The following is a 24,257-nucleotide window of genomic DNA, read 5'->3' on the forward strand; positions in this document are numbered from 1 at the left end:
TATATATTTATAATTTCAAATATTATAAGTGGCCCTTTTACATCTAAAAAACATTTTCGCACCTTCAATAGCAGTTTCTTCATTGGAAGATATGAAAGTAACTGTTAGTAAAATATATATTTACTTCATTTCAACTAAATCATTTTCAAAGAAACGGGCAGATGTTATCCAAAAAATAATAATTAAAAAATAAATAAAAATATGTTTTTAATAGAAATTTAATTTCAAATGTTGCAAATTGTTTTCTTTAAAACATTCTTGCATGCTCATAATCATTTGTCGCAGGCCCTGTAGGATTGTCCCTTGTGTCTGCAGGCTTCTGGAGCCAAGTCATCCTCACCAGCATCTGTACGAGAAACATATGGAACATATTAGAGCCTCAATCATCATTTAATTTTAAATATTAATCATTACATTATTACACTGCTTATTGCATATATAATTTAGCTAAATGGGGATTAAACATGGCTTTTGTCTATATAATTTTATATTAAGGAGTCAACAATTATAGTCTTTTGCTGTATTAGGCAAGTATTTTAGATAGTAGGTCTGGAATATTAGGAAACTTCTAGGAATTTCAAAACTTCGACACATTTATTAGACATGTCTCTTACATAATGCTATAGGAGTGCACTTTGCAACCATCTAGATATCTAACACACTTGTTTTTATATGCAATTATAGAGTTAATTATTGTGGACAAACAGGTGAAAGTATAAGATAAAACAATAAAATGAAAGCAAACACTTACACACTGTACAAATTGCCTTGGCCAACATTAGCTCATCTAATTCCTACAGTGTAATGCCTGCATATAAAGCATGGTTTGCATAGAGGACAAAACATTACATTTATTTAGCTCAGCAACAGTGGCCATGATGCCATCCGTTCCTCACAGACTGCAGGTAAGGATACATGGCAACAATCAAAGGTGTTTATGGTAGGCAGAAGACAATAAAATGTATAAACAAGCAGAGGTTGAAATTGGCAATGGGCAAGAGTCATCAATAATAATTAGACTTTAAACAATACGAAGCACAAACACTTAAGCAAGGTAACCCTATTACAGCCAATGGTGTTGACAGCCTATAATTGGTGGATCAGTAATGCCTAGCACGTGAGTCAGATGGATGTAAATATAAACAGTTTAATTGGCCTAAAATAATGTGACACCACTGATACTATCCCAGCCTCTGTCATCAATCTTGACAGTACTCCAACCTTGTAGAGGGCTCACCTGGATCCTAAAATAAATGTTTTATGCAAATTGTCAATCAACGACTCTATTAATGCATGGTCTTTCATCTGGACCATACCACTTCCAGTGTACAAGGTGTTATAACTGTCCTATTGAGCACTCAAAATTCAATATACTTTATGTTATGCACTCTCTGTGTTCAAGAGAAAGTCTACCAGAATTCATATTAAAACTGGACATATTTACTAATTTAAGCATTGAAATCGAACATGTTTTGGATGACGTTGTGGAGTGAAGTAATTCTAATTGTACAGTCACAGCTTTGATAAATAGAACTATATACTGTATTTAGGTTCCAATTTAGTAGAAGGCTTTCTCAGCGTGGGGCTTCTGCTAGATAACCAGAACTCTATCTAGCATGTGTGGTATTCACTCCTATAGTTGACTCAATATACAGTAATGCAGATTTTTGTGATCTCTGTACACTATGTTAGGTTGGAGCACAATGGCGTTACTAGGTTGTGACACCAAAATGATGGCAACTCCTCTTTGACATGGAGCTGGGCAATGCACTGTGATGTTATTGTGCAATGCCCGGCTCCTGATTACTGAGGAGGATCCGGTAGTGCGGGGAGAGTCTATGAGGGCAGCCTGGCATCTCCGGGAGTGATGGACATACCCCAAAGTGATAAAACTGGGGGTGTTCCACAAGGCAATTCCCCTTTTTTGGGCTTGCACATCAAAGGGGGCTATTTGGCACCCTGGATGTCCCTGACCCCAGTGACGTCACTGATGAACACAACATCCAGCCAGTGATTTTCATTCCTCACTTGCCCATTTAATGGGAAATAATTCTTTCTTGCCCACATCTTAATTATATTCTGTAGATGCAAGATTTCCAAAAAAGTAGTCATGTGTAATTTGCTACTGTGAGAAAACACATATAGGGAAAGAATATAAGACTCTTTCTTAGGGGCACTTTATTAGTTAACTAAATGATGTTTTAATGAAAACGTAACATTTTTTATTTATATTGAATAAAATAAGGTGGAGAAACAAATCTATCCAGAGAAGAGTATTCTCTAGGAATTATATAAAGTAAGTGTAGTAAACTTATTGCTGCTAATCTATGTCAGATTTGTCACAAATACCCTCTACTCTAAATACCAATTGGTATGGCTGTGTACAGTAAATATATTTACTAAATAATACTCCAGGAACAATGGGTCAGATTTGTGTACTATGCTTGTCCCAGTTGAGCTATAATTGAGAATCTGAGCATGCATTAACAGTATGTCACAATGCACATGTGTCACTTTACCGTAGTCGCTCGTAGCAACTTTTTACTTGCAGTGTGATTGACAGTCAGGGAGAATTTGGGGAGGTAAAAGGGAAAGGTGGAAAAGAGCGCAGGAGCATGGTGACTGTTTCAGCTGCATGTCACACCCTGCATCTGTGATCCTGTACGCAAGAAATATGGCTCCAGAACTTCAGTTCACGCAGTCTGTGGGACCATGCTGCACCTTTCTATACAGATACTTGGATTCGCAAAGCCAATGGTGGGCGGCTCAATACATCTCCTGGCTTTGGCGACATTTGCATATTTTTTTTGCATATTTTTACATAGCAGATGCACACACAGATGCATCAGTGGCAGCATTAGCGTACAACTTTGAATCAGGCCCAATGTCCTGTCTATAATGTCTCATATACATTATTCGAGGCGATAATTCATTTTATTTATCGTAACTGTGTTTTACAACATTGCGGAATTTACTGGACAGTTTTCAGAAAAATGTAATAGCATCAAATTGCTATATTGTACTCTTAAATGGAATTGTACTTCAATCCCATAAGGCTCAAGAAAAGGTTTTATTTAAGGTTCAAAAACTCTATATACTGGGTCCTAAATATCAAAGTACAGTATGTTTCAATTCTCCTTAGTGACATTTAAAGCTACAGTCACAATAAGTAAATCTCATGCAGTGTTAGTAACAATTAATGTCACACTATAATGGGAGCTTATTTGCAAACCTCTAAGTGAGGCTTTATTGATATGACTGTTATTTTTCAATTGGTTATGTACAGTATATGCCAGATACACCTCCTAGAAAAGGTTCCCTTGGACTCAGTAAATATAACCATATAAATAAAACAGTAATGTATGTCCTATGGACAGGCAGATCCATTAATCAGATCCCAGAGATTAATTAAGCATAGATATTTGCCAACAGTAATTGTTACAGGAATGCAAACAACTGACATGGGTAGATTTTGCAGTATAGCCAATTTTCAGAACAATGTCTCAGCCAGTATGGTTGGTGCATAAATTAACTTTATATTCGGTTTCCGGCATGGGTCACTTGTAAGATAGTCACAGAAATTCAACAAGCATGCACATGTACTAATAGCCAGGGTTACAGTTCAATACTGCAGACGGTAAAGCTTTGCTGCATACATAATTGTATCTCACTAATGCTCTCAAAACTGGATCTTGACATTTTCAATAGTCATGGAAATCCCAGAAAAGTAGTAAGCATGCACATGTGCTGATAGGGGATAATTGCCCCTCCTTGACATCACAGCAGGGCTGGCTCCAGCTTGATCCACAACATGTGCGGCGAGGTGTCCAGATGCCCCAAATCTTGCGCGCGGCATCCATTCTTGTTTCCAGGGGCCGGCACCACTGCACAGCTGCGGCGGTGGAGGCGCCCAACATCCCAACCGCCCACAGGACACTTCGTCCCGTGGGTGGAACAGCGGGTCAGTGCCCGAAAAATGGGACTGCTCCGCTGAAATCTGGAATGGCTGGGAGGAGTGCACCCTCTATGGGGTGGCGCACCTGTTCGACCGCACTGGTCGAACATGCCTTGAGACGGCCCTGCATTACAGAGTTTCTTGAGCACCTCGGAGGTGTCTTTTATCTATGATGGAGGTTCTAGCACAAAGTGTCTCAGATGTAAATCAATACATGTGGTAGCTTTTTCAACTATACCTCCTATGTCCAACACATTCGGCCTTCTTGGCAGTGTGTTGGGATTTCTGTTAATTTGTGCAAGAAATAAAAGTTTGGTATCATGGGATGTTCTGTCCATAAGTATTCATATTCCTGCTTAGATATGATGCCATCCTTATCAACCATTTTCGATTCTGTAAGATCGGCAGTGAAGTTAGCCGAGACTGTGTTACACATAGAAAAAGAAAAACAGAAATGTGTTTTATTAGGAGACTCCCAGACAGAACTTCAACTTCACACGTGATATAATTACTGAGCCAACTTACTTTTATATGGTACTCTATGTAGGGTACCTATATAAAAAGTAGAGTACTGTATTGGGTACCAGAAGCAATACGGTAAACCATTGCAAAATATATACTTGAATTTGGGCTTATTTAAAAGCAGAGCCCTAACTAGACTTTTTGGTGCCCTGTGCCAGAAAGAGCATTGTGCCCCCCCTATTTTTCAAATGGGGACAAAACGCACCTGAAAAAGGGGCATGGCCTCATAGGGAAGGGCCAGGGAAAAGATGGGGAGGCCAGGAGAAATAAGAGGAAGCTACAAGTGAGAATGATTATAAACAGAAAATAGAAAGGCTCGAACAGCGCCCCCATGCCCTCCGGTGCCCCGTGCGGTAGCACAGGTCGCACTACCCTAGTTACGGCCCTGCTTAAAAGTGCCATAAAAGATTTATCAGGCCATATTATGTTCAGCATGAGCTTCTGTAATAATTTTGAAAGCTGAATCAAAGTGTGATGTGTGTTCCATGTCTTGTGTGGACAGATTAATTAACAGATCAATACCACACATTTTTCTTAACCAAAGGTACTGGCAAGTTCTATAGGTAGGAGCAGTGAAAGAGAAGCATTTACTAGACCAGGAAGTTTGTTTCACTCTCTGGTCACTGGGCCTGATTCAGAAATGGACACTAATGCGATCGCAGCTGCAATTTTTCATGGGACACAGCTGCGAATATATGCAAATAGTTCCAAAGCTTACCCGAGCATAAGGACACCCACCGCTGCATTCTCATATGCTCATATGCGTACAACGTCGCTTACCTACATAGATATCGGTAACATCGACGCACATCGATGTACATTTTCTGATCACCCCCCTGTTACCACCCCCAAACGCTGATAACCTGTCACTCACTTTGCGATGGACTCCTCTGTGTGTCCGTAATCACAATGTGATCGCTGCACACGTGCAGTGTGGATTATACGCTTGTGCAATGGCAAACAATCATCCGATATGCATATGTAATAGCCATTGCTTCCGTCCCTGAATCAGGCCCACTGTATTTACTTGATGCTGCAGCACCCCGTTAAATTAAGGTCACACAGCCGACATGCAGCAGCATAACTTGATTGTTTGTACTTGCATTAACACCAAGTGCAGGCTTTCCAAGAGGTGTGTGGTATATAAGGTCAACATTCACCACCAGAGCCGCCCTAAGCATAGGCATTCTAAGCAAATGCCTAGGGACATTCCACGGCTCTGCATCTCTCCCCATGCGCTGCTGCCACGATAAGAGCTCAGCACCAATCGGGCAGCGCAGTGGTCAGCCTGACCAGTCAAGTGACTGTGATGAAAGTCACTGACAGCCAGACCCTTCATTGGAATAGGCCCACAGGTTAGGGTAGGGCTGTTGGAGACAAAAAGAAAATATTTTCCTATTACGTCCTTGCTGATGGCTGCCACTAGCTGCCCAATACCTGCCTTCTGAAACTCCCAATTTGCCTGCCCCATACAGGCGGTTCTGGATTTAAATTTTCATACCCCCACCTCTAAATTCCCACTTTGAGCACTGCTTACCTGTCCGTAGTGCTGCTCTGCAGAGGAGGGGGCCTGCACTGAGTCTGCACACGAACCCCTTCCTCTCTTAAAATGCTCCTGGTGCCACCACACCATAACGACAGACAGCAGCAGAGCAAAGCTCCATCAGCTCCGTGAAGGTGAACAGGTGTCCAGCTTCTGCTGCTAAACGGGGATGGGCTGCTGATGATGATGATCAGTCGGGGATGGGCTGCTGCTGCTGATAAGGAGGGATTATGGTGTCCATATCCTGTAGCTTGAACCTCAGTGCAGTGCCTCTGAAAAAGGTATGCTCCACTCCCTGTGAGTGCAATCCTACTGAGCAAAGATTTTAATAATATAAATATATTTTGAGTGATATATATTGTGATATATGTCTATATGTGTATATATATGCATGTATATGTATATTCCATAGACAAAAAAACCTTACGGTTTCACATGTCCCATTAAGGCTTCTTAGACATGATTATAAATTTCACAAAACCTTCTGAATTTGTGCCACTCAAACTAAAAAAAGCAATGAAATTACGATCATTAAGGCTGATGCCTTAATGGACGTGTTCCTTGCGCAATTCAGACATGGTAAGCCATCACACCCTGTGGTTAACTGCAGATTCAGCACTTTCACAGAGTGAGGTTGCTGTCACTCACAAGATGGTGGAGCTGCTAATTCACAGAATTGTGTGCTCATTGGAATACACACATGCAGTCTATGCAACTGAGGTCTGGGCAGTTATGTGGCACACACATGCCACTCAGTGCCCACAAACTTCCTACGGGGGACAAATGATGTAGGGGTCCTCCTGTATTCATCGCAACCAAAACTGGGCTGTGAGCCAGTAATGGTTTTGGAAATACAGAGAAAAACTGTGTAGGGTTCCCCTGTATTGTCCAGAACCAGCACCTGACTTTTTCTAGTGGGGGAGCTAATGCCACAGCCTTGGGAACCCTTTCACTGGGTCCCCCAGCCGAAGCATCAATACTGACCGCTAGTCAGCCTAGGCTGGGGATCGCTGGGGAGCTGGGTACCCCCCAATAAAAGTGTCCCCCTCTCCAGGGCACTCCAGGCCTAGGCTATCCCCGGTACCCCTGGGCAGTGGGTGTCTGGTTGATTGTGCAATGTGGTGCATTTGAAAGAATATTGGACCTCATTCAGAGGCAGTCATAAGTTGCAAGCGGTCACTCTGAATCAGGGCGGCCTCTTATATCCTGAACGAAGGCCTCCTTGTCGATTGGTAAGCTGTGGGTTAACATCCACAGCTCTAGCGACCGACATGGGTGATGGTCAAGACCATCGCGACCATCGGGGCTTATGACCAGACCCTAAGGTTGGGTCTGGGCACTTGTAAACCCCAGGGAGCTTCCTGCTCTGATCGAGCAGGAAGCTGCCCACTGACATCAGCAATGATGTCAGAGGGGCTGCCCCCAAATGGCAAGCATTCCGGCGGGAATGCCTCCGTTTGGGCAGGCATGCCCCCTGCCCGCCTCCCAAACGGGGCGAGCTGTCACTCACCATCGACAGCTCGCCCCGTCTGCTGCGAGACCCCTAGCGGCTGAGTGTCCGTTGCTAGCCGGGTCTCGCGCATGTGCACAACGGAGCCGGCTCCATCGTGCGCATGCCCAGTGGGGCAACATTGACTTGGTTGCGAGCGCTCAGCGCTTGTGACTGACTCTGAATGACCCCCATTGTCTTTTGCAGGTAAACTCTAGGCTCCAGCAAGCCTCCCCTGCATGCTGGTACTTAGTGAACCACAAGTACCAGCAAGTGGTGCATTTAGGGCCAACTGGTACCTGTATTACACCTGTAAAAGAAATATTAAAATGAACAGACTACACCGATTTTTTTAAATAATTTATTTTGTCTGCACCCTCACCTGGGGGTCAGCGGCCTTTAAGAATTTTTTTTTGTGGCCAGCCCAGCACTTCGTCATTTTCGCCTGGTGGGTGCCAAACCACCAGGGCTTCAGCATCTTTGCCTGGTGGTCACCAACCCGCCAGGGTTTCGGTGTCTTTATCTGGGGAGTGGTGGCCTTTAAGCTCTTTTTCATGGCCGCTGCCACCCCAAGACTTTGCCGTCATCGCCTGGCGGGGTCCAACCTGCCAGAGCTTTGGCGTCTTTGCCTGGGGAACAGCGGCCTTTAAGATCTTTTTCATGTCCATCACCATCCCAGGACTTCGCATACTCGTCTGGCAGGGGCCAACTCGCCAGGGCTTTGGTATCCTGTCACCTCATATATATTAGGTACAGAAATATCCGCACAGGAACTTTTATTATTTATAAATCTATTCCCCTAAATTACACAATCTTTAAATATAATTCAATATTTTGGGGAGGTGCACCAGAGAATAAGCATAACATGAATCAAACCAAATAAAGAAAAAAGTATTCTCATAACGGGCACACACAGATTATATTGAGTAAATATAAATACAATACATTGAGAACCTGGATTCTAAATTAAAACATAACTTTTATTAAGGCGAAATATATAAAAAAGTGTTTATAACAAGAATGTATATGTATATGTCATATACACCTTCTAATATATCCTATACATGTCCTATCTCCTCATATGGTACATAAGAGAGACCAGCACTGGGCTCTGCCATGTGTGCCCCCCTGCTCCGTGCCAGTGTTGCCCCCTCTACTATGTGTAATGTAACTACATAGCAATGCCATCCTCTTCATTATACAAATGGCGCTGCATGTAGAAGCAGCAGTAGGTCAGCCGTGCTACTGGCGGCCGCGGCTCAGTCACTGGTACTCACATGTACCTGCCGGTGGTGTCCGGGGATTTTCTTCTCCAGCAGTGCTGCGACAAAGGATGGGAGCTGAGCTTGTTGTCACTGTCAGTGTCTCGGTACTTGGGATGGGTACTGTAGTTCCACGAAGGACATGTTACTCAGTAAAAGCCATTACTAAGCAGCATGTAAGGAACTACAACTCCCAGAGGACCTAGTGTGCAGACTGCATGTGTGTATTCCAATGAGCACACAATTCTGAGAATTAGCGGTTCCACCATTTTGTGTGTGACAGCAATCTCACTCTGTGAGAGTGCTGAATATGCAGTTAACCACAGGGTGTTATGGCATACCATATCTGTATTGCGCAAAGAACACGTCCATTAAGGCATCAGCCTAAATGATCAGAATTTCATTGTTTTTTTTAGTTTGAGTCGCAGAAATTCAGTAAGTTTTGTGAAGTTTCAGATCATGTCTAATGAAACCTCAATGGGACATGTGAAATCGTAAGGTTTTTTGTCTATGGAATATATCTAATATATATATATATATATATATATATATATATATATATATATAGAATATTACAGAAACATTTTTGTAATAGTCCTGATGAAAAGGTCTTAGGACCATGAAATATCGACTGACTGTATTATGTTTATGATGCTTTGAAAACACAGTTTCCTCACCAAATTCAGTAGTGCCGACTTTTTCATTATCTTGTGTGGCTGCCACACCACACTACAGGAATATATCGCATATCTTCACTTAGGAGGGCACCCTGCCATACTTCATTATCCAGAGTGCCATATATATATATATATTAGGGGTGTGCACCGGCCACTTTTCGTGTTTTGTGTTTTGGTTTTGGATCTGGATCTTTCTTCGTGTTTTGGATCTGGATTGGTTTTGCCAAAACCACCCTTCCGTGTTTTGGGTTCTGGGTTTTGTGTTTTGGATCTGTATTTTTTTTAAAAAAAGCATAAAAACAGCTAAAATCACAGAATTTGTAGGTTTTTCTGCTCCTATGCTATTATTAACCTCAATAACCTTAATTTCCACTCATTTCCAGTCTATTCTGAACACCTCACACCTCACAATAGTGTTTTTATGTCCAAAAGGTTGCACCGAGGTAGCTGGATGACTATGCTAAGCGACACGAGTGGGCGGCACAAACACGTGACCCATCTAGGCGTGAAACTGCAGTGGCAGACAGGATGGCAGTTTGAAAAACTAGGCCCCAAACTGTACATAATGCAAAGAAAAAAAAGAGGTGCAAGATGGAATTGTCCTTGGGCCCTCCCACCCACCCTTATGTTGTATAAACAGGACATGCACACTTTAACAAACCAATCATTTCAGCGCCAGGGTCTGCCACACAACTGTGGCTGAAATGATTGGTTCGTTTGGGTCCCCACAAAACAAGCTGGCAATTAATGTGTCCCTGCACAAACTGGCTCTATGGAGGCAAGATGTCATCCTCATCCTCCTCATCCACCGATTCCTCACCCTCTTCAGTGTGTACATCCTCATCCTCACAAAGTATTAACTCGTCCCCACTTGAATCCACCACCACAGGTCCCTCTGTACCTTCTGGAGGCTGGTCTCCCTGGAAGAGCTGATAATTCATTTTGATGAACATCATCTTCTCCACATTCTGTGGAAGCAACCTCCTACGCCTTTCGCTGACAAGGTTCCCGGCTGCACTAAACACTCTTTCGGAGTACACACTGGAGGGGGGGCAACTCAGGTAAAATAGAGCCAGTTTGTACAGGGGCCTCCAAATTGCCTCTTTTTCCTGCCAGTACAGGTATGGACTGTCTGCCATGCCTACTTGGATGCTGTCACCGATGTAATCCTCCACCATTCTGTCAATGGTGACAGTATCATATGCAGTGACAGTAGACATGTCAGAAATTGTTGCCAGGTCCTTCAGTCCGGACCAGATGTCCAAACTTGGTCCTGCCTGCCCTGCATCACCGCCAGCGGGTTGCTTAGGATACCTAAGTTTTTTCCTGGCAGCCCCAGTTGCAGGAGAAAATGAAGAAGGAGCCGTTGACGTGTCACGTTCCGCTTCAGCTGACAGTGTGTTCACCAGCAGGTCTTTGCACCTCTGCAGGCTTGTGTTGGCCGGAAAGAGAGACACCACATAGGCTTTAAACCTAGGATCGAGCACGGTGGCCAAAACGTAGTGGTCTGATTTCAACAGATTGACCACCCTGGAATCCTGGCAAAGCGAATGAAGGGCTTCATCCACAAGTCCCACATGCCGAGCGGAATCGCTCCGTCTTAGCTCCTCCTTCACTTTCTCCAGCTGCTTCTGCAAAAGCCTGATGAGGGGAATGACCTGACTCAAGCTGGCAGTGTCTGAACTGACTTCACGTGTGGCAAGTTCGAAGGGCTGGAGAACCTTGCACAACACGGAAATCATTCTCCACTGCGCTTGAGTCAGGTGCATACCCCCTCCTTTGCCTATGTCATAGGTGGATGTATAGGCTTGTATGGCCTTTTGCTGCTCCTCCATCCTCTGAAGCATATAGAGGGTTGAGTTCCACCGCGTCACAACCTCTTGCTTCAGGTGATGGCAGGGCAGGTTCAAGAGTGTTTGCTGGCGCTCCAGTCTTCGGCACGCAGTCGCTGAATGGCGAAAGTGGCCAGAAATTTTTCGGGCCACCCAAAGCGTCTCCTGCACGCCCCTGTCGCTTTTCAGAAAATTCTGCACCACCAAGTTTATTGTGTGAGCAAAACATGGGACGTGCTGGAATTTGCCCAGATGTAATGCCCGCACAATATTGGTGGCGTTGTCAGATATCACAAATCCCCAGGAGAGTCTAAGTGGGGTAAGCCACTGGGCGATGATTTCCCTCAGTTTCTCTAAGAGGTTGTCGGCGGTGTGCCTCTTACTGAAACCGGTGATACACAGCGTAGCCTGCCTTGTAACGAGCTGGCATTTCTGAGATGCTGCTACTGGTGACGCTGCTGCTGTTGCTGCGTAAGGTGATACATCTACCCAGTGGGCTGTCACAGTCATATAGTCCTTAGTCTGCCCTGTTCCACTTGTCCACATGTCCGTGGTTAAGTGGACATTGTGTACAACGGCATTTTTCAGGACACTGAGGACACTTTTTCTGACGTTTCTGTACAGTCTCGGTATCGCCTGCCTAGTGAAGTGGAATCTAGACGGGATTTGGAACCGGGGACACACTACCTCCATCAATTGTCTAAATCCCACTGCACTAATGGCGGATACCGGACGCACGTCTAACACCAACATAGCAGTCAAGGCCTCAGTTATACGTTTTGCTTCAGGATGACTGCTGTCGTACTTCATCCTCCTCGCTAAGGACTGTTGGAGGGTCAATTGTTTAGTAAAAGTAGTGGTGTTCCTACTTCCTCTCTGGGATGATGAACGACTCCCAGCAGCAGCAACAGCAGCAGCGGCAGCAGTAGGCGTAGCAATGCAGGATCCTCCAGAGGAATCCCGGATAGGAGAGTCAGTCATGCCAGTGACATGGCCTGCAGGACTACTTCCGATCCTGACTAAGGAGGAAATTGACGAGGAGGGAGTTGACGGTGTGGTTTGCAGGCGCTTGGATACAACAGGACAACGGGATTTAGGTGTCCCTGGACTGCTTACGGTCTTAGCCAAAGTTTCTGAACTTGACAGTAACTTTTTATGAACGCGCTGCAGGTGCCGTATAAGGGAGGATGTTCCTAGGTGGTTGACGTCCCTACCCCTACTTATTTCACCTTTACATATGGTACATATGGCAAGACAGTTGTTGTCCGGATTTGGATAGAAATATTGCCAGACCAAAGAGGTGGAATGTTTGGTCTTCTGCCCAGGCATGACCGTGATGGGCTTTTTCATCCCACGGACAACAACTGTCTCCCCCGGAGCCTGATTTAAACAAACCACATCACCATCAGAATCCTCCTCGCCAACTTCCTCCTCAGCGCCAGCTACACCAGTATCCTCATCCTGTTGTACTTCAACAGTGACATCTTCAATTTGCATATCAGCAAGTGGACTGTGGGTGCTCCTTTCAGCACTTGCAGGGGGCGTGCAAATGGTGGAAAGAGCCACCTCTTCCCGTCCAGTGCTGGGAAGGTCAGGCATCGCAACCACCACCACACTTGGACTCTCCTTGGGGATTTGTGATATCTTCTTAGAAAGCACAGTTCTTCGCTGTGCTTTTGCCAGCTTAACTCTTTTGATTTTTTTAGTGGGAGGAGGGCTTCCATCGTCATGTGAAGCTGAACCACTAGTCATGAACATACTAGGGATCGACCTTAGCCGTTCCTTGCCACTCCGTGTCATAAATGGCATATTGGCAAGTTTACGTTTCTCTTCAGCTGATTTAAATGTCTTTTTCAAGGTCATTTTCCAGAACTTTGCCATTTGGGATTGTATGTGCCCTCTACTATGACATTGGGCATCGGCCTTGGCAGACGACGTTGATGGCATGTTATCGTCTATGTCATGACTAGTGGCAGCAGCTTCAGCACTAGGAGGAAGTGGTTCTTGATCTTTCTCTATTTTATTTTTATCGGAGAAAGTTTGGTCCTCCATTTATGTTATATCGATTTGATATATACGTGCGGCTAAACACAGAAAATAATTTTTTTTTTGGTTTGGACTGGAGTGTACTTTCGGGGGTTACAGCACCCTTAACGGTCAAGCCAGCCGGCCCTTTACTTATGACACAGGCGCACGCTTGGCACTACTTTGTTGATGCACGTGCGGCTACTGCGCACACAATTCACAAACACAGAAAATATATTATTTTTTTAGCACTTGGGGGGAGCACCCCTGATGGACAGAGCACCCCCTGGACAACACTACAGCACTCCTTTAGGACTGGGACACTGCACAGGACTTTGGAGTGGACACAGCCCCTATGGAGAACTGACTGCATAACACAGTCCAGCCAGCCCCTATGGACTTTGAAGTAGTGGACACAGCCCCTATTAACAACAGCAGCACAGCACAACGCAGCCAGCCCCTATGGACTTTGAAGTAGTGGACAACAGCAGCACTACACTACACTACACTACACTACACTACACAGCCCTAACTCCCACCCTCCCTCTTCACTGTCCACAGCCGAGTGAGAAAATGGCGCCGACGCGGGTACCTTATATAGGATCCAAAACCCGCGAGACTCGGAAGGCGGGATGATGACGTTTTGCCTCGATTTCAGATCCGAGTCAGGCGGGAAAAGTCGTGCCTGACTCGGATCGGACTCGGATCGGGGGGGCTCGGGGGGGTTCGGATTTCAGAAATCCGAACCCGCTCACCCCTAATATATATATATATATATATATAGTCATGTGCATAAATATTGGGACATTGACAGAATTATCATATGTTGGCCTCTATTCACCACCACAGTGGCTTTGAAATGAAACAAACAAGATGTGCTTTAACTGCAGACTTTCAGATTTAATTTGAGGGTGAAGGTGAATGGTGTACGAATTACAACGGTTTCTATATGTGCCTCCCACTTTTTAAGGGGCCAAAAGTAATGGGACTATCAACTCAAAAGCTATTTCATGGACAGGTTTGGGCTATTCCCTCGTTATTTCATTATCAATTATGCAGGTAAAAGGTCTGGAGTTGATTCTAGGTGTGACATTTGCATTTGGAATCAGTTGCTGTCGACTCTCCATATGAGATCCAAAGAGCTGTCACTATCAGGGAAGCAAGCCATCATTAGGCTGAAAAATCAAAACAAACCCATCAGAGAGATAGCAAAAACATTAGGTGTGGCCAAATCAACTGTTTGGAACATTCTTAAAAAGAAAGAATGAACCGGAGAGCTCAGCAACACTAAACGACACGGGAGACCACAGAAAACAACTGTGGTGGATGACAGAAGAATTATTTCCCTGGTGAAGAAAAACCCCTTCACAACAGTTGGCCAAATCAAGAACACTATATAGGAAGTAGGTGTATATGTGTCAATGTCAACAATCAAGAGAAGACTTCACAAGAGTGAATATAGAGGGTTCACCACAAGATGTAAACCATTGGTGAGCCTCAAAAACAGGAAGACCAGATTAGAGTTTGCCAAACAACATCTAAAAAAGCCATTACTGTTCTGGAACAACATCGTATGGACAGATGAGACAAAGATCAACTTGTACCAGAGTGATGGGAAGAGAAGAGTATGGAGAAGGAAAGGAACTGCTTATGATCCAAAACATACCACTTCATCAGTGAAGCATGGTGGTGGTAGTGTCATGGCGTGGGCATGTATGGCTGCCAATGGAACTGGTTCCCTTGTATTTATTGATGATGTGACTGCTGACAAAAGCAGCAGAATGAATTCTGAAGTGTTTCGGGCAATATTATGTGCTCATATTCAGTCAAATGCTTCAGAACTCATTGGATGGTGCTTCACAGTGCAGATGGACAATGACCCGAAGCATACTGCAAAAGCAACCAAAGAGTTTTTTAAGGCTGCCAGCCAATCCGCTCTTAACTGCCATCTCATAGGCTGTGTTTGAAAATTTACAGTTGGGAGCTAATTGGCTGGCACATTATCACTTTTCACTCTGTCTCCTAACATTGCTTAATAAATAGACCCCTAACTGTATTCAGTCTAGTAAGTAATGGACCATACGCATACTTCCTAAGGTAGAGTGATTTATATTGTTTTGAACTGGAGTTCAAAACAATATAAATTGAGTGTTTTTTATAACTAGCTACAGTGTGAACTGCTAAGATTCCTAATTACCATTTGATTTATTGGGATTGTTGCTTAACTGTGTCTTGGGATATATACGAGAATAGCTGATTATAGAACTGTTCCTGCATGTTCAGTTCTTCTGAAATTTGGATTTTAAATAATTTTACCATTGTCTGAGAGATCCTCTCTTTTACATGGAATGCCATAAATGCCATTGTGCCATAAACATTAAATAAAGCATTGTTTATCACCAAGTCTCTGACTTTTGTAGCATTCATTCTAATACCTATCATGCCTCAATTTATTAACAAGTCAAGTCTTGGGAATGTCAAAGTCCCTATATGATACAATGCTTCCATTTTTATGCAAGAACATATGTTAAAATTTTTTAGAGATGAGCGGGTTTGGATCTCAGAGAACCAAACCCACCCGAATTTCAGGGATGCGGAGCGATCCGAGCGCAGTCGCGAGGTTTTGTTTTGAGCGGGCTTAACGCTGATTGGCTGAGAGAGCCGTCTGTCACGGCTCTCAGCCAATCAGCGTTAAGCCCATTGAAAACAGCACAAAAGAGGAAAAGAAGATGGCGCCCGCCATCCCCCGCCGACTGACACCGCCGGCACCCCCACTGGCAGCATCCCCCACTGCCGACACCACCGCTGCCGACACTCCTGCACTGCTGCCCAACGTACTGAGACCCCCACACTGCCGACACTCCCACACTGAGGACACCACCAGCACCCCTGCACTGCGGACGCAGTCAGCAAACCTGCACTGAGGACACCGCTGGCACTCCCGCTCTGCCGACTCCGCCAGCACCTTGCATTGAGAACACCCCTGCACTGCCGACACAGTCATCAAACCTGCAATGAAGACACCACTGGCACCCAGGCTCTGCCGACACAGCCAGCAAATCTACACTAAAGGCACCGCTAGCACCCCCGCACTGCCGACATCACCAGTACCCTTCACTGAGGACACTGCCAATACCGCAGCACTGCCATTCCATGTACTGAGGACACCGTTGGCAACCCCGCTCTGCCGACACTGCTGTTACAGTAAGTGCACTATTGCTGTATCCAACCCACATTGTATAACACACTGTATCTGTGTTGGAAATTAGAAACTGAACTGCCACATGTTAGTGCCGCCCACTGTGTCACTTAGCTTAGTCAGCCAGCTAGCTGGATACAATCTTTTGGCCTTAACTAGATGAAGCAAATAATTTTATGAGGTGGTCAAAATTGATTGTAAATTACTGGAAATAAATGTTATTCAGGTTAATATTATACTGTAGGAACAAAAACAGGCCCATTTTATGTGATTTTAGCTGTTTTTATAATTTTTTAAGAAAAAAATCCAGATCCAAAACCAAAACACGAAAACAAAACACGGAGGTGAGGTTTTGGCAAAACCAATCCAGATCCAAAACCAGGGTAGATCCAGATCCAAAACCAAAACTAAAACACGGGGTCGGCGCACATGACAAATATTTTTTACTGAGTTGCTATTTTTAAAATGTCCTTTATGTGTTCATCCATTTTCTTAAATGAAAATTAGTATTTAAGCTATACAGATCAACAAAGTCCTCACATTTTTAAGCAAAAACTTCGACAATAAGCATTTTTGTGCGCAATGTACGCACCGGCGAATACTTTTAGTAGAACTTCAGCTTTTCGCGGCTAATTGAATCCGGCCCTCTGCCTGTTCCTTAAGGTTATGTTTGCCACAGTGATTTTATTCTTTATGTGGATTTAATTAGTTACATTAGTGATTCTAAAACGCTCATATGTCTGCATAACATGAACATATTTTGTGTTATTAAAGGTGTTTTTGTAAACATTTTTTAAAATACTGAAGTATTATAAAACCAACTTTACTATTATCTGTGTCGTAATTCCCATTATATATACCGTTTGTTCTTGAAAATAATGCTGTTAAACACTTGCAGCAGTTAAAACAAGGTAATTGTGGAGTGGAGTACAGTATATTAACTGAGGCAAACATACTGTAGGTGATAATGAGATTTGCAAATACAGTACAGCAATTAATGATGGTATCCTGGAGTAGTAAACAGGTGAAACAGAATTTCAGGATAGCCAAAGAGCAGGATGCAAGGGTGCAATGATACAGGATTACCTAGATGCAGAGTTTCAGGATTACCTGGATGCAAGGATTCAAGATTACTCAGGTGCAGGGTTCCAGGATGCCCAGATGCAGAGATGCAGGGTTTCAGGATTACTCGGATGCAGAAATGTAAGGTTGCAGAATTAACCATATTAGGATATGGAGGGTTTCAGGATTACACAGATGTAGGGTTTCAGGATTACACAGATGCAGGGTTCCTGGATTACACAGATGCAAAGATTCATGGTCTCTGGTTTACACAAATGCAGAGACACTGGAGCAGGTTTACAAGAATGTCTGATAAGTGAAACTCTGGAGCATGTTTACAGGAGTGATAAATGGAACACTGGAGCAGGTCTACAGCAGTGTCTGATAACTGGAACACTGGAGGAGGTTTAAAGGAATGTCTGAAAACTGGAACACTGGAGCAGGTTAACAGGAGTGTCTGATAACTGGAACACTGGAGCAGGTTAACAGGAGTGTCTGATAACTGGAACACTGGAGCAGGTTTAAAGGAATGTCTGAAAATTGGAACACTGGAGCAGGTTAACAGGAGTGTCTGATAACTGGAACACTGGAGCAGGTCTACAGGAGTGTGTGATAACTGGAACACTGGAGCAGGTTTAAAGGAATGTCTGAAAACTGGAACACTCGAGCAGGTTAACAAGAGTGTCTGAAAACTGGAACACTGGAGCAGGTTAACAGGAGTGTCTGATAACTAGAACACTGGAGCAGGTTAACAGGAATGTCTGATAACTAGAACACTGGACCAGGTTTGCAGAAGTGTCTTATAACTCGAACACTTGAGCAGGAATTCAGGATTGCCTGATAGCTGAGACACTGGTGCAGCAGGAGTGCTTAATAGCCAGAACACTGAAGCAGGTTTGCAGGAGTGCTTGATAGCTCGAATACAGGGGCAAGTTAGCAAAGTACTCTGGGAAACTCCAGGTAAACTGGAGTTCAGATTCAGACATTGATCTGGCCAGGATTGCTGGGGAAAGCAGGTATTAATTTATGCCAGCCTGGTGCAATTAATTAGGGTGTTCCAGGGGATGTAATTTTAGTCCCGGCTATCAGGATGCCAGTGCTCAGAATGCTGGTGTCAAAATCCTGACACCAGGCAGAATCCGTGCGCCAGCTTCCTGACCGCTGGCATCCCAGAAGTAAGTAGTGGGGTTAGGGGGAGGGTTAGCGGTTAGGCACTAGGGGGAGCTAAATTTTAGGCTGTGGGGGGATTAGGTTTGGGCTGCGGGGGGAGGGTTAGATTTTGGCAGGCCGGGAGGGAATGTTAGGTTTAAGGGTAGGGTTAGGATACCTACCGACAGGTGTCAGTATCCTAACCCTGTTGGGATGCCGGTGATGGGTTTCTGACCGTCGGGATCTCGAGCCCCGGCATCCCATACCCAATCCATTCCAGGTGCACTCATCAGCTGCAGAACACAGACTGCAGCACCCCTGGTGAGGTTTGGAACTGATTGAAGGAGAAAACCCAGTAGAGCATTCCGCTAGTTGATCAGCGATACTGGAGACAGAACAGATTGTGACAATCTGATTGTTACAAGTACACTAGGTGGCACTTTCAATTACCCACAGGATGAGTTGCACGGTATGTTCCCCCCTGGTAAATTGCCCGGAGGAATTCAATTACAGACTCGCAATCAATCTGTAAGCAGCTGTGAGGCAGCAGTTAACACTCATTTTTGTTGCACCTCCAGTCATTTGCACTCTAAGAGCTTGTTAATTCTAAACTTTTAGTTTAATAACTGCTGTAATATGTGGTTCAAATTATTATCATATATTATTATCATATATATAAAAAGCCAAAATATAACATAAAATAATATTTTTAACAATATTGGGTCTGATTCTTGATACTGATACTTGATGGTTTGCAAACAACTCCAATAGTGGGTAGACTGCGCATGCACAGGACCCGTAATGCGCTTATGCAGAACGAGTCCTGCAAGATGGCATGCAGTGCCCAGAAGCTTTGGCATAATATGTTATGGCCATATGGGGGTGCGGAGCGCCGCTGCCTGCATCTGCCGGTAACTGGGGTATATTGGCCCCATTTTCTGGGCAGATCGAGGCCAGTGTCTGCGTCTTCCGATGAAGATTTACTGAACTTGCAAGCGGCCATGGGGTTGCTATTATGAGTAAGCTTAGGCTTGCTCAGATGGGCTATGCTGCAAACATTGCAACCGATGGTCACAATATTGATCCAAAGACACAGCTGCTGTGCAAATGCATTCATCTCTGAATAAGGCCCATTGTCCATCAGCAGTCATAACTCTGAGTTACAATAAAAAACAAATGGTTTTGGCAGTAATAAACAATTATACAATACAAAACTCCACACAACCACTGTTCCAGAAAAAATATTTTAAAGTCAATATTATGTCATTAATATCACATTTATAAATGGCAAGAATGTGCATACAGTCAGGTCCATAAATATTGGGACATTGAGAGAATTTTCATATTTTGGCCTCTATTCACCACCACAATGGCTTTGAAATGAAACAAACAAGATGTGATTTAACTGCAGACTTTCAGATTTAATTTGAGGGTAATTACATCCAAATCAGGTGAACGGTGTAGGAATTACAACGGTTTCTATATGTGCCTCCCACTTTTTAAGGGGCCAAAAATAATGGGACTATCAACTTAAAAGCTATTTCATGGACAGGTGTGGGCTATTCCCTCATTATTTCATTATAAATTAAGCAGGTAAAAGGTCTGGAGTTGATTCTAGGTGTGACATTTGCATTTGGAATCAGTTGCTGTCGACTCAATATGAGATCCAAAGAGCTGTCACTATCAGGGAAGCAAGCCATCATTAGGCTGAAAAATCAAAACAAACCCATCAGAGAGATAGCAAAAACATTAGGTGTGGCCAAATCAACTGTTTGAAACATTCTTAAAAAGAAAGAACGCACCGGAGAGCTCAGCAACACCAAAAGACCCGAAGACCACGGAAAACAACTGTGGTGGATGACAGAAGAATTATTTCCCTGGTGAAGAAAAACCCCTTCACAACAGTTGGCCAAATCAAGAACACTCTCCAGGAGGTAGGTGTATATGTGTCAAAGTGAATATAGAGGGTTCACCACAAGATGTAAACCATTGCTGAGCCTCAAAAACAGGAAGACCAGATTAGAGTTTGCCAAACAACATCTAAAAAAGCCATTACAGTTCTGGAACAACATCCTATGGACAGATGAGACAAAGATCAACTTGTACCAGAGTGATGGGAAGAGAAGAGTATGGAGAAGGAAAGGTACTGCTCATGATCCAAAACATACCACCTCTTCAGTGAAGCATGGTGGTGGTAGTGTCATGGCGTGGGCATGTATGGCTGCCAATGGAACTGGTTCCCTTGTATTTATTGATGATGTGTGCTGACAAAAGCAGCTGAATGAATTCTGAAGTGTTTCGGGCAATATTATATGCTCATATTCAGTCAAATGCTTCAGAACTCATTGGACGGTGCTTCACAGTGCAGATGGACAATGACCCGAAGCACACTGCAAAAGCAACCAAGGCTAAGGCTAGTAAGTGGAATGTTATGCAATGGCCAAGTCAATCCCCTGACCTGAATCTGATTGAGCATGCATTTCACTTAATGAAGACAAAAATGAAGGGAAAATGCCCCAAGAAAAGCAGGAACTGAAGACATTTGCGGTAGAGGCCTGGCAGAGCATCACCAGGGATGAAACCCAGTGTCTGGTGATGTCTATGCGTTCCAGACTTCAGGCTGTAATTGCATGCAAAGGATTTGCAACAAAGTATTAAAAAGTGAAAGTTAGTTTTAGGATTGTTTAGTTTGTCCCATTACTTTTGGCCCCTTAAAAAGTGGGAGGCACATATAGAAACCGTTGTAATTCCTACACCGTTCACCTGATTTGGATGTAATTACCCACAAATTAACTCTGAAAGTCTGCAGTTAAAGCACATCTTATTTGTTTCATTTCAAAGCCATTGTGGTTGTGAATAGAGGCCAAAATATGAAAATTAGGTCAATGTCCCAATATTTATGCACCTGACTGTATGTTATAATGCAGTCTCCTAGAATATTAAATAGCCTGCTAACTTATAGTCATGCAATTAATGTAATGAAGGATTAAGGATTTTTGGTGGTATTGAGCAATGTCAGAAAATAAAAATAAAAGTCAATATTGCATGTTAAAACCAAATGGTACTGTATTTGCTGTCCATCATTTGCCAAATGGCAGTGAACACTGGATGAGAGTACATCTGATATTCAGGCAGTATAGGAAGATTAGTCACAGTAATGCTGGCCACACACATAGCGATATTTTACTCGATCTGGCCGATTCCAACACATTGGAAGGGCAGATCGTGTAAAATATGGCCAAATCGTGAGGAAATCATGAGTCCTCACTCACGATCACGATGCAATGTGTGTCCCCGCTGGTTGCACATCGCATCGTCAGATCTGCCATGCAGTAGGGCAGATCTGACAATCTAGGAGGTGATGCACTGTGAAAGTCTGGTTGCAGGAGAGATCGTATAAAGATTGGACACCAAATTGTGTGCAGATCGTGTGGAGATCGTATGCAGAGCTGCCGGGGAGAGTTTCAAGGGAAATCATACACAAATCGTACACATCGGCTGATCGTGTGCAGATCGCCAAGTGTGTGGCCAGCTTAAGACATCTGCTGTTGGAGTGTAAATCCTAAAAGTATACTACTTTGATTCTGGGTCTGATTCAGAGATGTACTGTACGCACCTCTCTGCCCTGCTGTGTGCTGGATTGCATTAGGGAGAGGAAGGCTGCTGCAGCAGTCTCCTCTGCCTGGCCTCCACACCCTGGATTTGCCCCTGGTTTAGAGGCTCATGGTGCCTCCCTGTTCAGCACTTCATGGAACTGCAAATAATTTTTGTTCTTTTTGTTTTTCTAAGGGGAATGTTGCCACACCTCCCATGATTAGGCCACACACCTCAAAACTACCAGGGTCTATCTTTCTACACCCCTGCCGGTGAGCTTTTCCAGAGTAGTGCAGGGGAGCATAAATATACAATAACAGCACTTTTTGAGGAAAGATGAAACTATTGTAACACAATTGGTTAAAGTAAATATATTTAATTAAAAAGTTAACATGGATATAGTAAAAGATACTAGATTAATCAATTGTAAAATCAGCAGTTAATAACATCAACTCTAATCAATCCACTGTGTAGTTGATAATTGACTGGTGAAGCCTATAGCAACCTCCAATAAGTATTGTGTAGCCTTTACATGGGATTTCCAACATATGATGGTTATAATTACTGTCCATAAAGCATAGGGTTCTTTAGATTAGTGGATGGCATCACGCATGGAGATATGAAATAAAGGATCCCTTGAAGTCGGCAAAAACCTTTTTTGTTGTGGACACCTCCAATCTTGTAAGCAGATGACAGATGCACTTATGGTTCTTAGTACAAACAGTCCGGAGGTCTGGTTCAGGTTGAGAACAATTCCTTCAATTTCCCAGTCAATGTTAGGATTCAGGGGTGCAGTGCAGCTAATGCATTTCGCTTTGTACCCCACAACTTTATCAAAGGGGAGCGGAGTCCAAACACATTAGAAACTTGTATCACTATACAAAGTAAATATGTTATGTAATCAGAGGCTTCACCAGGTCTGGTGACACCCGGTATGCACTTTGGATAGCTCCACGCCTCAGGCGCGCCTAGCGAAAATGGGGTGTGGCCTGAATAAATGGGGTGTGGCCTCTCTGGGATCCTGATAACTTCACTCCGAGGGCAGCACAGCATCACCAGAGATGCTGGGCTGCCCCTGGAGACTTGGCTGTCAGCACTGTCGGCGCTTCTTCTATGACAGGAGCTGGGTGCTACAGGAGAATGTCACACTGCAACACTCGGGTCTTCTCATTGGAGAGGAACCGGCATTTTAGTGTCACCTCCTACAAGGGTGACACACGGGTGCGACCCGCACCCCCCTCATTACGCCACTGTATGTAATCATAACATATTTACTTTATATAATTGTGTAATCAATTCTAAGATATAGAGGCTTTTTTATCATCACTAGTCTTCACAGTGATAAAAAAAATGTATATATTAGCATAGAGATTAGGGTTTACTTTGAGCCATTTGTAAGTATAGGTGGGAAATATTTGTAAAGACAGTTTAAAAATAGATAACATTTAATTTAGAAAGTTAAAACATTAAAAAAACTGTTATTTATTTAAATGCTTTATTAAACTTCACTAATAACAGATTAGGTATTGCGGTAGTACTATTACTAAATCTTACCATCAGTTTTATCGCTGGCAGTAAGATTTGTCGGCTTTGTAGGGTACAAATGATAAAAATCAGATGATTAAGCTTACTTGGCATCCTAAGGACTGTACATGTCACTCCTGATCTACAGCCTGCAAGACTATCAATTTCAACAGAAGAGGAGGAAGATAAGCACAGAGGTGCAAGAAGATGAGGATGGTGAGAGAAGGACAAGGTAAATGGAGGCAAGACAAATGAAGGAGAAAGGAAGGACAACCGTTGTGCAGAGACAGGGGGTGGGGTCGGGGACATACCGTATGGGAACATACAAAATAAGAGAAAGACATATAGGGCCTAATTCTGAGTCAGATAGAACTCTGTGCATGGGCACAGCATACAGTACATGCGCAAATGTAAGTTTATGCAT

At 43.7% G+C, this 24,257-nt stretch overlaps 1 long non-coding RNA gene across 1 annotated transcript in view; it reads right to left on the bottom strand.

Moving 5' to 3' along the window:
- Window positions 1-202: 202 nt before the first annotated feature.
- Window positions 203-24,257, bottom strand: part of LOC148505678 (uncharacterized) — a 67,352-nt gene continuing 43,297 nt past the window's right edge. Inside the window, exon 2 of the long non-coding RNA XR_015869866.1 lies at window positions 203-346. This is a non-coding gene — a long non-coding RNA (uncharacterized LOC148505678). The remainder of the gene's footprint in view (window positions 347-24,257) is intronic.

This window comes from Taudactylus pleione, unplaced genomic scaffold (genome assembly GCF_031769625.1).
Source record: "Taudactylus pleione unplaced genomic scaffold, aTauple2 ptg000444l, whole genome shotgun sequence".
Taxonomy (NCBI): domain Eukaryota; kingdom Metazoa; phylum Chordata; class Amphibia; order Anura; family Myobatrachidae; genus Taudactylus; species Taudactylus pleione.